We start from the raw sequence: 10000 nt of genomic DNA on the forward strand, positions 1-10000 counted from the left end.
TTGGGAGTTAATATATAATATTATACGAGGAGTTATTAATACATAATATAACACAAGGAAGGGTGAACGGCGGGAGTAGCTATGATCAGCTTAAGGTTGCCAAATGCCTCGCCGTCTGACATTAATTCGACCCTCTCGATGGCTCGTCGGACAAGGCCCGGATCGAGCTCTGAACGCGGTCAAGCGACGCCGACGCGCGGCAATCGCGAGTACCCTACGCTGCGCGAGTACTACGAGTCGGAGTGTTTGTTCGTTTAGATAATGTATATATATATATATATATATATATATATATATATATATATATATATATATATATATTATATATATATATATATATAAAATATTATATAAGGAGGGGTGAACGGCGGGAGTAGCTATGAACGGCTTAATGCCTCGCCGTCTGACATTCGTCGGGGAGTACGAGTGATTGTTTATTCATGTGAGAGATAACAGAGAGTCGGAGTGATGGATTATTTACAATAGATAATATTATTAATTGAATAAATTAATTAATCAATATAAGGTTATTAATGAGAAGGGTGAACGGCGGGAGTAGCTAAGATCGGCCTAAGGTTGCCGAATGCCTCGCCGTCTGACATTAATTCGACCCTCTCGATGGCTCGTCGGGAATGGCCCGGATCGAGCTCGCGACGCGGTCAAGCGGCCGCGCGTACCCCACACTGCGCGGGTACTACGAGTGGGAGTTAATATATAATATTATACGAGGAGTTATTAATACATAATATAACACAAGGAAGGGTGAACGGCGGGAGTAGCTATGATCAGCTTAAGGTTGCCAAATGCCTCGCCGTCTGACATTAATTCGACCCTCTCGATGGCTCGTCGGGAATGGCCCGGATCGAGCTCGCGACGCGGTCAAGCGGCCGCGCGTACCCCACACTGCGCGGGTACTACGAGTGGGAGTTAATATATAATATTATACGAGGATATTAATACATAATATAACACAAGGAAGGGTGAACGGCGGGAGTAGCTATGATCAGCTTAAGGTTGCCAAATGCCTCGCCGTCTGACATTAATTCGACCCTCTCGATGGCTCGTCGGGAATGGCCCGGATCGAGCTCGCGACGCGGTCAAGCGGCCGCGCGTACCCCACACTGCGCGGGTACTACGAGTGGGAGTTAATATATAATATTATACGAGGAGTTATTAATACATAATATAACACAAAGAAGGGTGAACGGCGGGAGTAGCTATGATCAGCTTAAGGTTGCCAAATGCCTCGCCGTCTGACATTAATTCGACCCTCTCGATGGCACGTCGGACAAGGCCCGGATCGAGCTCTGAACGCGGTCAAGCGACGCCGACGCGCGGCAATCGCGAGTACCCTACGCTGCGCGAGTACTACGAGTCGGAGTGTTTGTTCGTTTAGATAATGTATATATATATATATATATATATATATATATATATATATATATATATATATATATATATATATATATATATATATATATATATATATATATATATATATATAAAATATTATATAAGGAGGGGTGAACGGCGGGAGTAGCTATGAACGGCTTAATGCCTCGCCGTCTGACATTCGTCGGGGAGTACGAGTGATTGTTTATTCATGTGAGAGATAACAGAGAGTCGGAGTGATGGATTATTTACAATAGATAATATTATTAATTGAATAAATTAATTAATCAATATAAGGTTATTAATGAGAAGGGTGAACCGCGGGAGTAGCTATGATCGGCCTAAGGTTGCCGAATGCCTCGCCGTCTGACATTAATTCGACCCTCTCGATGGCTCGTCGGGAATGGCCCGGATCGAGCTCGCGACGCGGTCAAGCGGCCGCGCGTACCCCACACTGCGCGGGTACTACGAGTGGGAGTTAATATATAATATTATACGAGGAGTTATTAATATATAATATAACACAAGGAAGGGTGAACGGCGGGAGTAGCTATGATCAGCTTAAGGTTGCCAAATGCCTCGCCGTCTGACATTAATTCGACCCTCTCGATGGCTCGTCGGGAATGGCCCGGATCGAGCTCGTGACGCGGTCAAGCGGCCGCGCGTACCCCACACTGCGCGGGTACTACGAGTGGGAGTTAATATATAATATTATACGAGGAGTTATTAATACATAATATAACACAAGGAAGGGTGAACGGCGGGAGTAGCTATGATCAGCTTAAGGTTGCCAAATGCCTCGCCGTCTGACATTAATTCGACCCTCTCGATGGCTCGTCGGACAAGGCCCGGATCGAGCTCTGAACGCGGTCAAGCGACGCCGACGCGCGGCAATCGCGAATATATATATATATATATATATATATATATATATATATATATATATATATATATATATATTATGATGAAGATGGAGAGGAAGAAGAAGTAGAAGAAAAGTAGTAGAAGAAGAAGAAGAAGAATAATAATAATAATGATAACAAAACTAATAATCATAATAGTTATGATAATACTGATAACAATGATTATAATAATAAGAAGAAGAAGAAGAAGAAGAAGAGGAAGAAGAAGAAGAAGAAGAATAGTTATCATAATAATAGTAGTAATAGTAATAATAATAATAATAATTTCGTAAGATGAAGAAAAAGAAGAAGAAGAAGAACAAGAGCAAGAAGAAGAAGAGGAAGAAGAGGAAGTCGAAGAAGAGGTATAGGACCACGAAGAATAGAAGAAGAAGAAGAAGAAGAAGAAGTAGGAGAAAAGTAGAAGAAGAAGAAGAAGAATAATAATAATAATAATAACAAAACTAATAATCATAATAGTTATGACAATACTGAATAATAAGAGGAAGAAGAAGAAGAAGAAGAAGAAGAAGAAGGAGAAGAAGAAGAAGAAGAGTTATCATAACAATAGTAGTAATAGTTAAAATAATAATAATTTCGTAAGAAGAAGAAAAAGAAGAAGAAGAAGAAGAAGAACAAGAGCAAGAAGAAGAAGAGGAAGAAGAGGAAGTCGAAGAAGAATAGAATAGAATAGAAGAAGAAGACGATTAAGACGAAAAGTAGACGACGAAGAATAGAAGAAGAAGAAGAAGAAGAAGAAGAAGGATAATAATAATAATAATAATAATAATAATAATAATAATAATAACAAAACTAATAATCATGATAGTTACGATAATAATGATAACAATGATTATAATGATAAGGAGAAGGAGAAGAAGAAGAAGAGGATGAATACTTTTTAAAAAAATATATATATCTGCGTGTACACGCATCGACGTGTAAAAAATATGTATATATATTCGTAACGTGTATCCGCTATCGAAACGAAAATCGTGTAGAGAGAAGTGAAAAAAATTATGCGCGCCGACCATCTGGACTCGATCACTCGCCGTACCCCGCGCGGGAGTTACGCTAAGCCCGAATCCGCGCACCCGCCTCGGTCTAGTCGCTCTCGGGGCCGGGGCCGGCGAGACCGGGCCGCCGCGGTACTGTATGCGCGTCCGTAGTGGCGCGCTGATTTGCACAGCGTTCGCAAACCGCGGCGGCCCATCTGTCGGTCGCGTCGGCGGTACATTTGCGAAACTCGACGCGGCGTTCGCCTTCTGGCTTCGCCGGCGCCCGTGTCTCATCTCTGGAGTTCCGCGCGAGTAGAACTTGACCAAGAAATGAAAAAGAGTACGGTCGGAGGAGGTAACTCCCCGGCCACACCGTTGCCTCACGGCTCACGGCGTACGCGTTTTACGAATGGGAATTCATAATTTAGGCGACGACGACGCACTCCGTGTGATCGATCCCCGCCTGCTCTCCCCGCTCGGCTCTTCGAGCAAGAGAACCACCGCAGCGGCAAGGCAGAGTAACAACAATACACATGCCCGATAATGAGCAAATTGTTCTTTTATCGACGGAGTGTGAGTGTCACAGAGCGTGGCGCGGCGGGTGACTCCGCCGCGCGCGAACACGCCGTGTCCGAGCAGTGTCTCTCGGTTACGCAGCTAACCCGAAGAACAGCTCCCTGGTTGATCCTGCCAGTAATCATATGCTTGTCTCAAAGACTAAGCCATGCAAGTCTCAGTAAAAGCCGAATTAAGGTGAAACCGCGAATGGCTCAATATATCAGTTTTGGTTCCTTAGATCGTACACGGTTACTTGGATAACTGTGGCAATTCTAGAGCTAATACATGCAAACGAGGTCCTGACCGGCAACGGGAGGGATGCTTTTATTAGATCAAAAACCAATCGGCGGCGGGGTTCGCGCCCCGTCCGTCGCCATTCGAGATGACTCTAGATAACTTTGAGCTGATCGCACGGTCTAGCACCGGCGACGCATCTTTCAAATGTCTGCCTTATCAACTGTCGATGGTAGTTTATGCGACTACCATGGTTGTCACGGGTAACGGGGAATCAGGGTTCGATTCCGGAGAGGGAGCCTGAGAAACGGCTACCACATCCACGGAAGGCAGCAGGCGCGCAAATTACCCACTCCCGGCACGGGGAGGTAGTGACGAAAAATAACGATACGGGACTCGTCCGAGGCCTCGTGATCGGAATGATTACACTTTAAATCCTTTAACGAGGATCCATTGGAGGGCAAGTCTGGTGCCAGCAGCCGCGGTAATTCCAGCTCCAATAGCATATACTAAAGTTGTTGCGGTTAAAAAGCTCGTAGTTGAAATTGTGTCCTGCGGTGTCGGTCTACCGAATGCGGTACGACAGGCACGTCTGCGGGGCTTCTCGCCGGTGCGTCCACCGCCGGTGTGTCGCGGTCGTCCTCACGGTCGGCCGCGCGCCGAGGCGGGCCGTCGCGGCTGTTTACTTTGAACAAATTAGAGTGCTCAAAGCGGGCTAACACTTGCCTGAATATTGTACGCATGGAATAATAGAATAGGACCTCGGTTCTGTTTTGTTGGCTTTCTGATACCAGAGGTAATGATTAATAGGGACAACTGGGGGCATTCGTATTGCGACGTTAGAGGTGAAATTCTTGGATCGTCGCAAGACGGACTAAAGCGAAAGCATTTGCCAAAGGTGTTTTCATTAATCAAGAACGAAAGTTAGAGGTTCGAAGGCGATTAGATACCGCTGTAGTTCTAACCATAAATGATGCCAGCCAGCGATCCGCCGAAGTTTCATAATTTTAACCCGGTGGGCAGCTCCCGGGAAACCAAAGCTTTCGGGCTCCGGGGGGAGTATGGTTGCAAAGCTGAAACTTAAAGGAATTGACGGAAGGGCACCACCAGGAGTGGAGCCTGCGGCTTAATTCGACTCAACACGGGAAAACTCACCAGGCCCGGACACTGGAAGGATTGACGGATTAACAGCTCTTTCTCGATTCGGTGGGTGGTGGTGCATGGCCGCTCTTAGTTGGTGGAGCGATTTGTCAGGTTAATTCCGGTAACGAACGTAACTCTAGCCTATTAAATAGACGTGCAACCGGTATCACGAGGGTCCGCGTGCGCGCGTTCCGCGGCGCTCGCGTCGCGTGCGTGCGTCTCGCGGTCTTCACTACCGGCGTACAATGAAAATCTTCTTAGAGGGACCGGCGGTATATATAGCCGCACGAGATTGAGCAATAGCAGGTCTGTGATGCCCTTAGATGTCCTGGGCCGCACGCGCGCTACACTGAAGGGATCAGCGTGTCCTCCTTGGCCTAACGGCCCGGGTAACCCGATGAAACCCCTTCGTGATAGGGATTGGGGTTTGCAATTCTCCCCCATGAACGAGGAATTCCTAGTAAAAGCGAGTCACCAGCTCGCGTTGATTGCGTCCCTGCCCTTTGTACACACCGCCCGTCGCTACTACCGATGGATGATTTGGTGAGGTCTTCGGACTGGTGCGCGGAAGCTCGTCTCGGGCGTCCGACGCGTCGGAAAGTTTGACCGAATTTGATCATTTAGAGGAAGTAAAAGTCGTAACAAGGTTTCCGTAGGTGAACCTGCGGAAGGATCATTTCCTGTGTAATAATATATTTTGTAATATATATATACATACTTGTATGTAAAATACACGAATCACGATGCGCGGCCGAGAGCCCGACATCGCTGCGGCGGAGATCGCCCTAGGGCGCCGCCGCGAACCGCGGACCCGCCGGCGTCGCGGGACGGCTCTCTCGATCCTGACGGGTCGGGGGACCGCGCCCGCGTCCGGTCGCGATTTAGTGATGCGCGTGTGCGTGTGCGCGCGCGCATCACCATTAAGGTTGCTATTTTTTGTTGTTTTGATCTTCTAAGGTCAGTTTGCGCTCGCGCGAACACCCAAAACGCGACGGATAAACAAGTGAACGAATGACAATTTTAAAATTGTACAATTATTACCCTGAACGGCGGATCACTCGGCTCGTGGGTCGATGAAGAACGCAGCTAAATGCGCGTCAGAGTGTGAACTGCAGGACACATGAGCATCGACATTTCGAACGCACATTGCGGTCCGAGCAAGACGTAGTTTGTCCACGGACCACTCCTGTTTGAGGGTCGCGCACGCAATGCGACCAGACTTCGCCGCGGAGTCTCTCACCCTCGTCCGCGAGGGGGGGGGGGCCCCGGCGAGCGCGCTGCCGGCGTCGCCCGCGCCGCCCGACCCGCTCCGGCGGTCGGCGCGCGCGCGGGCGTCCGGTCAAATGTGTGACGAATTTCGAGCGCGCGGCCGGGACGCTAACGCGTGTCCGGGGGCTAGCGACGACGCTGTGAAACCGCGATCGATCCTTTTGCGATCTTCGCGGGGCGATCCTCGCGCCCTCGACGCGGTCCCGCCGCCGCGCGCCTCTGTCTGTCTGTATTATTTATATATAATATAAAAATTATCTTTCTGTCGTCGACCTCAAATCAGGAGAGATCACCCGCCGAACTTAAGCATATCAGTAAGCGGAGGAAAAGAAACTAACGAGGATTCCCCGAGTAGCGGCGAGCGAAACGGGAAGAGCCCAGCGCTGAATCCTGCGGCCCAGGCGGGCCGCCGGGAAATGTAGCGTTAGGGAGGAGAGTAATATATACACGCGCGGTCATTAGTCACGGCTGCCTGTCCAAGTTCATCTTGAACGGGGCCCGCTTACCCGCAGAGGGTGCCAGGCCCGTAGCGACGGTAGCCGGCCGCGACGGTCTCTCTCCCCAGAGTCGGGTTGCTTGAGAGTGCAGCCCTAAGTGGGTGGTAAACTCCATCTAAGGCTAAATACTACCACGAGACCGATAGCGAACAAGTACCGTGAGGGAAAGTTGAAAAGAACTTTGAAGAGAGAGTTAAAGAGTACGTGAAACCGTTCAGGGGTAAACCTGTGGAACTCAAACGAGCGAACGGGGAGATTCATCGCGTCTTCCGTCGGGGCCCGCGTCTCGGTGCACACCTTCGCCCTCGGCACTCGTGTCGGGGCGGCGGGTGTCCGGGTGCGCAGCCGGGCCCCCGGAGCGCGTGCACTTCTCCCTCAGTATAACACCGCGACCCGTCGCGCCCCGGTCGAATGCGCCGTGCGGTTGTCCCGTCTCGCTATGCGGGGCGGAGCCGCGGCGTCCACGGCCGGGGCCGGTCGAACATTTGACGAGCGACGGTAGAGAACGAGGATCGCGTCCGCCCCACCTGTGAGGGCGTCCGTCGCGTCACAGCCGCTTCCTTATCGCGGCCCCCGGCGTCTAGTGCGTCGCGGGCGTCGCTTTTCGGTTGCCGGCGGTTAGTGGCGCGCTCTCGGACGGGACGCGTCCCGGTCGGCGGTGGTTTTGTTTTGGGCACTCACAGGACCCGTCTTGAAACACGGACCAAGGAGTCTAGCATGTGCGCGAGTCATTGGGAACGCTGATAAACCCAGAGGCGAAATGAAAGTGAAAGGTCGGCCTCGAGCCGGCCGCAGGGAAGATGCGCGGGCGTCGCCAGACGCCCCGCCGCATTCCCGAGGCGTTTCGAGAAAGCCCCCGTGCGATTATCGAGACGCACTGAGAGCGTACACGCTGGGACCCGAAAGATGGTGAACTATGCCTGGTCAGGTCGAAGTCAGGGGAAACCCTGATGGAGGACCGAAGCGATTCTGACGTGCAAATCGATCGTCCGAACTGGGTATAGGGGCGAAAGACTAATCGAACTATCTAATAGCTGGTTCCATCCGAAGTTTCCCTCAGGATAGCTGGCGCTCGAGAAACATGACGTTCGCGTCATTCTGACAGTCTCATCCGGTAAAGCGAATGATTAGAGGCATTGGGGTCGAAATGACCTCAACCTATTCTCAAACTTTAAATGGGTGAGATCTCCTTCTTGCTCGAAGATGAAGTAGGAGCTCGGATGGGAGTGCCAAGTGGGCCAATTTTGGTAAGCAGAACTGGCGCTGTGGGATGAACCAAACGTCGAGTTAAGGCGCCCAATGAACGCTCATCGGAGACCATAAAAGGCGTTGGTCGCTCAGGACAGCAGGACGGTGGCCATGGAAGTCGGAATCCGCTAAGGAGTGTGTAACAACTCACCTGCCGAAGCAACCAGCCCTGAAAATGGATGGCGCTGTAGCGTTCAGCCTATACTCGACCGTCGCAGGCAGGTGGGACGTTCGCGCGGCGCCCGCGTCGCGCGATCGTTTTGAGGCCGCGACGAGTAGGATGGCCGCGGCGGTGTGCGCAGAAGGGTCTGGGCGTGAGCCCGCCTGGAGCCTCCGTCGGCGCAGATCTTGGTGGTAGTAGCAAATACTCAAGCGAGGTCCTTGAGGGCTGATGTGGAGAAGGGTTTCGCGTTAACAGCCGTTGCACGCGAGTTAGTCGATCCTAAGCCCTAGGAGAAATCCGATGTCGATGATGGTGTAAAGTTATGTTATATATATATTATATTATTTATAAATAGAATATCACACCCGTCGGGCGAAAGGGAATCCGGTTGCAGTTCCGGAACCCGGCTGCGGAACCGTCTTAAAAATCGTTCCCTCGCAAGAGAGTTCGTCGGGGTAACCCAAAGTGGCCTGAAGACGCCGACGGGAGATCCGGAGAGAGTTATCTTTTCTGCCTGAGCGTTCGAGCGCCCTGGAATCCCATAGCGGGGAGATAGGGCTCGGGACGCGAAGAGCATCGCCGATGCGGCGGTGTCCGGATCGGCCCCTCGGACCTTGAAAATTCAGGTGAGGGATACGCGGAGATGTCGCGCCGGCTCGTACCCATATCCGCAGCAGGTCTCCAAGGTGAAGAGCCTCTAGCCGATAGAATAATGTAGGTAAGGGAAGTCGGCAAGTTGGATCCGTAACTTCGGGATAAGGATTGGCTCTGAGGGCCGTGGCGTGTCGGGCCTGGTCGGGAAGAGGTCATCGGCCGAGACGTGGAAGCCGGGCGGGGTCCCCCCGCGTGGCGCCCCAACGGGTGTCGCGCGGGTGTGGATCTCCGTCACCCGGCGCCTCGCCTTGGCCTCCCCTCGGATCTTCCTCGCTGTGTGGCGCCGGCGTGTTCGCGCACGCTCGGCGACCTGTACGGCCGCCGGACGACGGTCAACTCAGAACTGGCACGGACAAGGGGAATCCGACTGTCTAATTAAAACAAAGCATTGCGATGGCCCTCGCGGGTGTTGACGCAATGTGATTTCTGCCCAGTGCTCTGAATGTCAATGTGAAGAAATTCAATTAAGCGCGGGTAAACGGCGGGAGTAACTATGACTCTCTTAAGTCGAAGTTACTGCCGATCTGTCCACATATGCCAAGCCGACGTTGCGAAAGCCTTCGACTCCGTGTCACATCACGCACTACTCGCTGCCTTGGTGGAGGTAGGCGCGCCCGTTCGGTTCGCCGAATATATAAAGCTCTTATACAGCCGGGCTGCTACGTGCCTTCAGACGCGGGAAGGGATGTCGGAACCCATGCCGGTCAGACGCGGAGTGAGACAAGGGGATCCTCTGAGCCCGCTCCTGTTCAACCTTGTGATTGATCAAGCGATGCGGGCTCTGCCTTCGGGTGTTGGTTTCTCCCTGTGTGGGAAGACAGTGAACGCGCTGGCATTCGCCGACGACGTTTGCCTTTTAGCCACGACGGCGGAGGGCCTTCAATTGGCCATCAATACATTTTCCGATTGCCTCTCTAAGAGGGGTCTGCAACTGAACGCAGG

General features: G+C 51.4%; 1 non-coding gene and 2 pseudogenes across 1 annotated transcript; all 3 read left to right on the plus strand.

Moving 5' to 3' along the window:
* Nucleotides 1-3966: 3966 nt before the first annotated feature.
* On the plus strand, nucleotides 3967-5906 carry LOC148299945 (small subunit ribosomal RNA). Its single transcript, XR_015839012.1, has one exon. It is a non-coding gene; the product is annotated as a small subunit ribosomal RNA (ribosomal RNA).
* A 359-nt stretch (nucleotides 5907-6265) lies between these two features.
* Nucleotides 6266-6427, plus strand: LOC148299946 (5.8S ribosomal RNA; annotated as a pseudogene).
* Nucleotides 6428-6765: 338 nt separating this feature from the next.
* LOC148299947 (large subunit ribosomal RNA) overlaps nucleotides 6766-10000 on the plus strand; it is a 6147-nt pseudogene continuing 2912 nt past the window's right edge.

This window comes from Brachycentrus maculatus, unplaced genomic scaffold, assembly GCF_059751285.1.
Source record: "Brachycentrus maculatus isolate JH-2025_06_01 unplaced genomic scaffold, ASM5975128v1 h1tg000875l, whole genome shotgun sequence".
NCBI classification, from domain to species: Eukaryota; Metazoa; Arthropoda; class Insecta; order Trichoptera; family Brachycentridae; genus Brachycentrus; species Brachycentrus maculatus.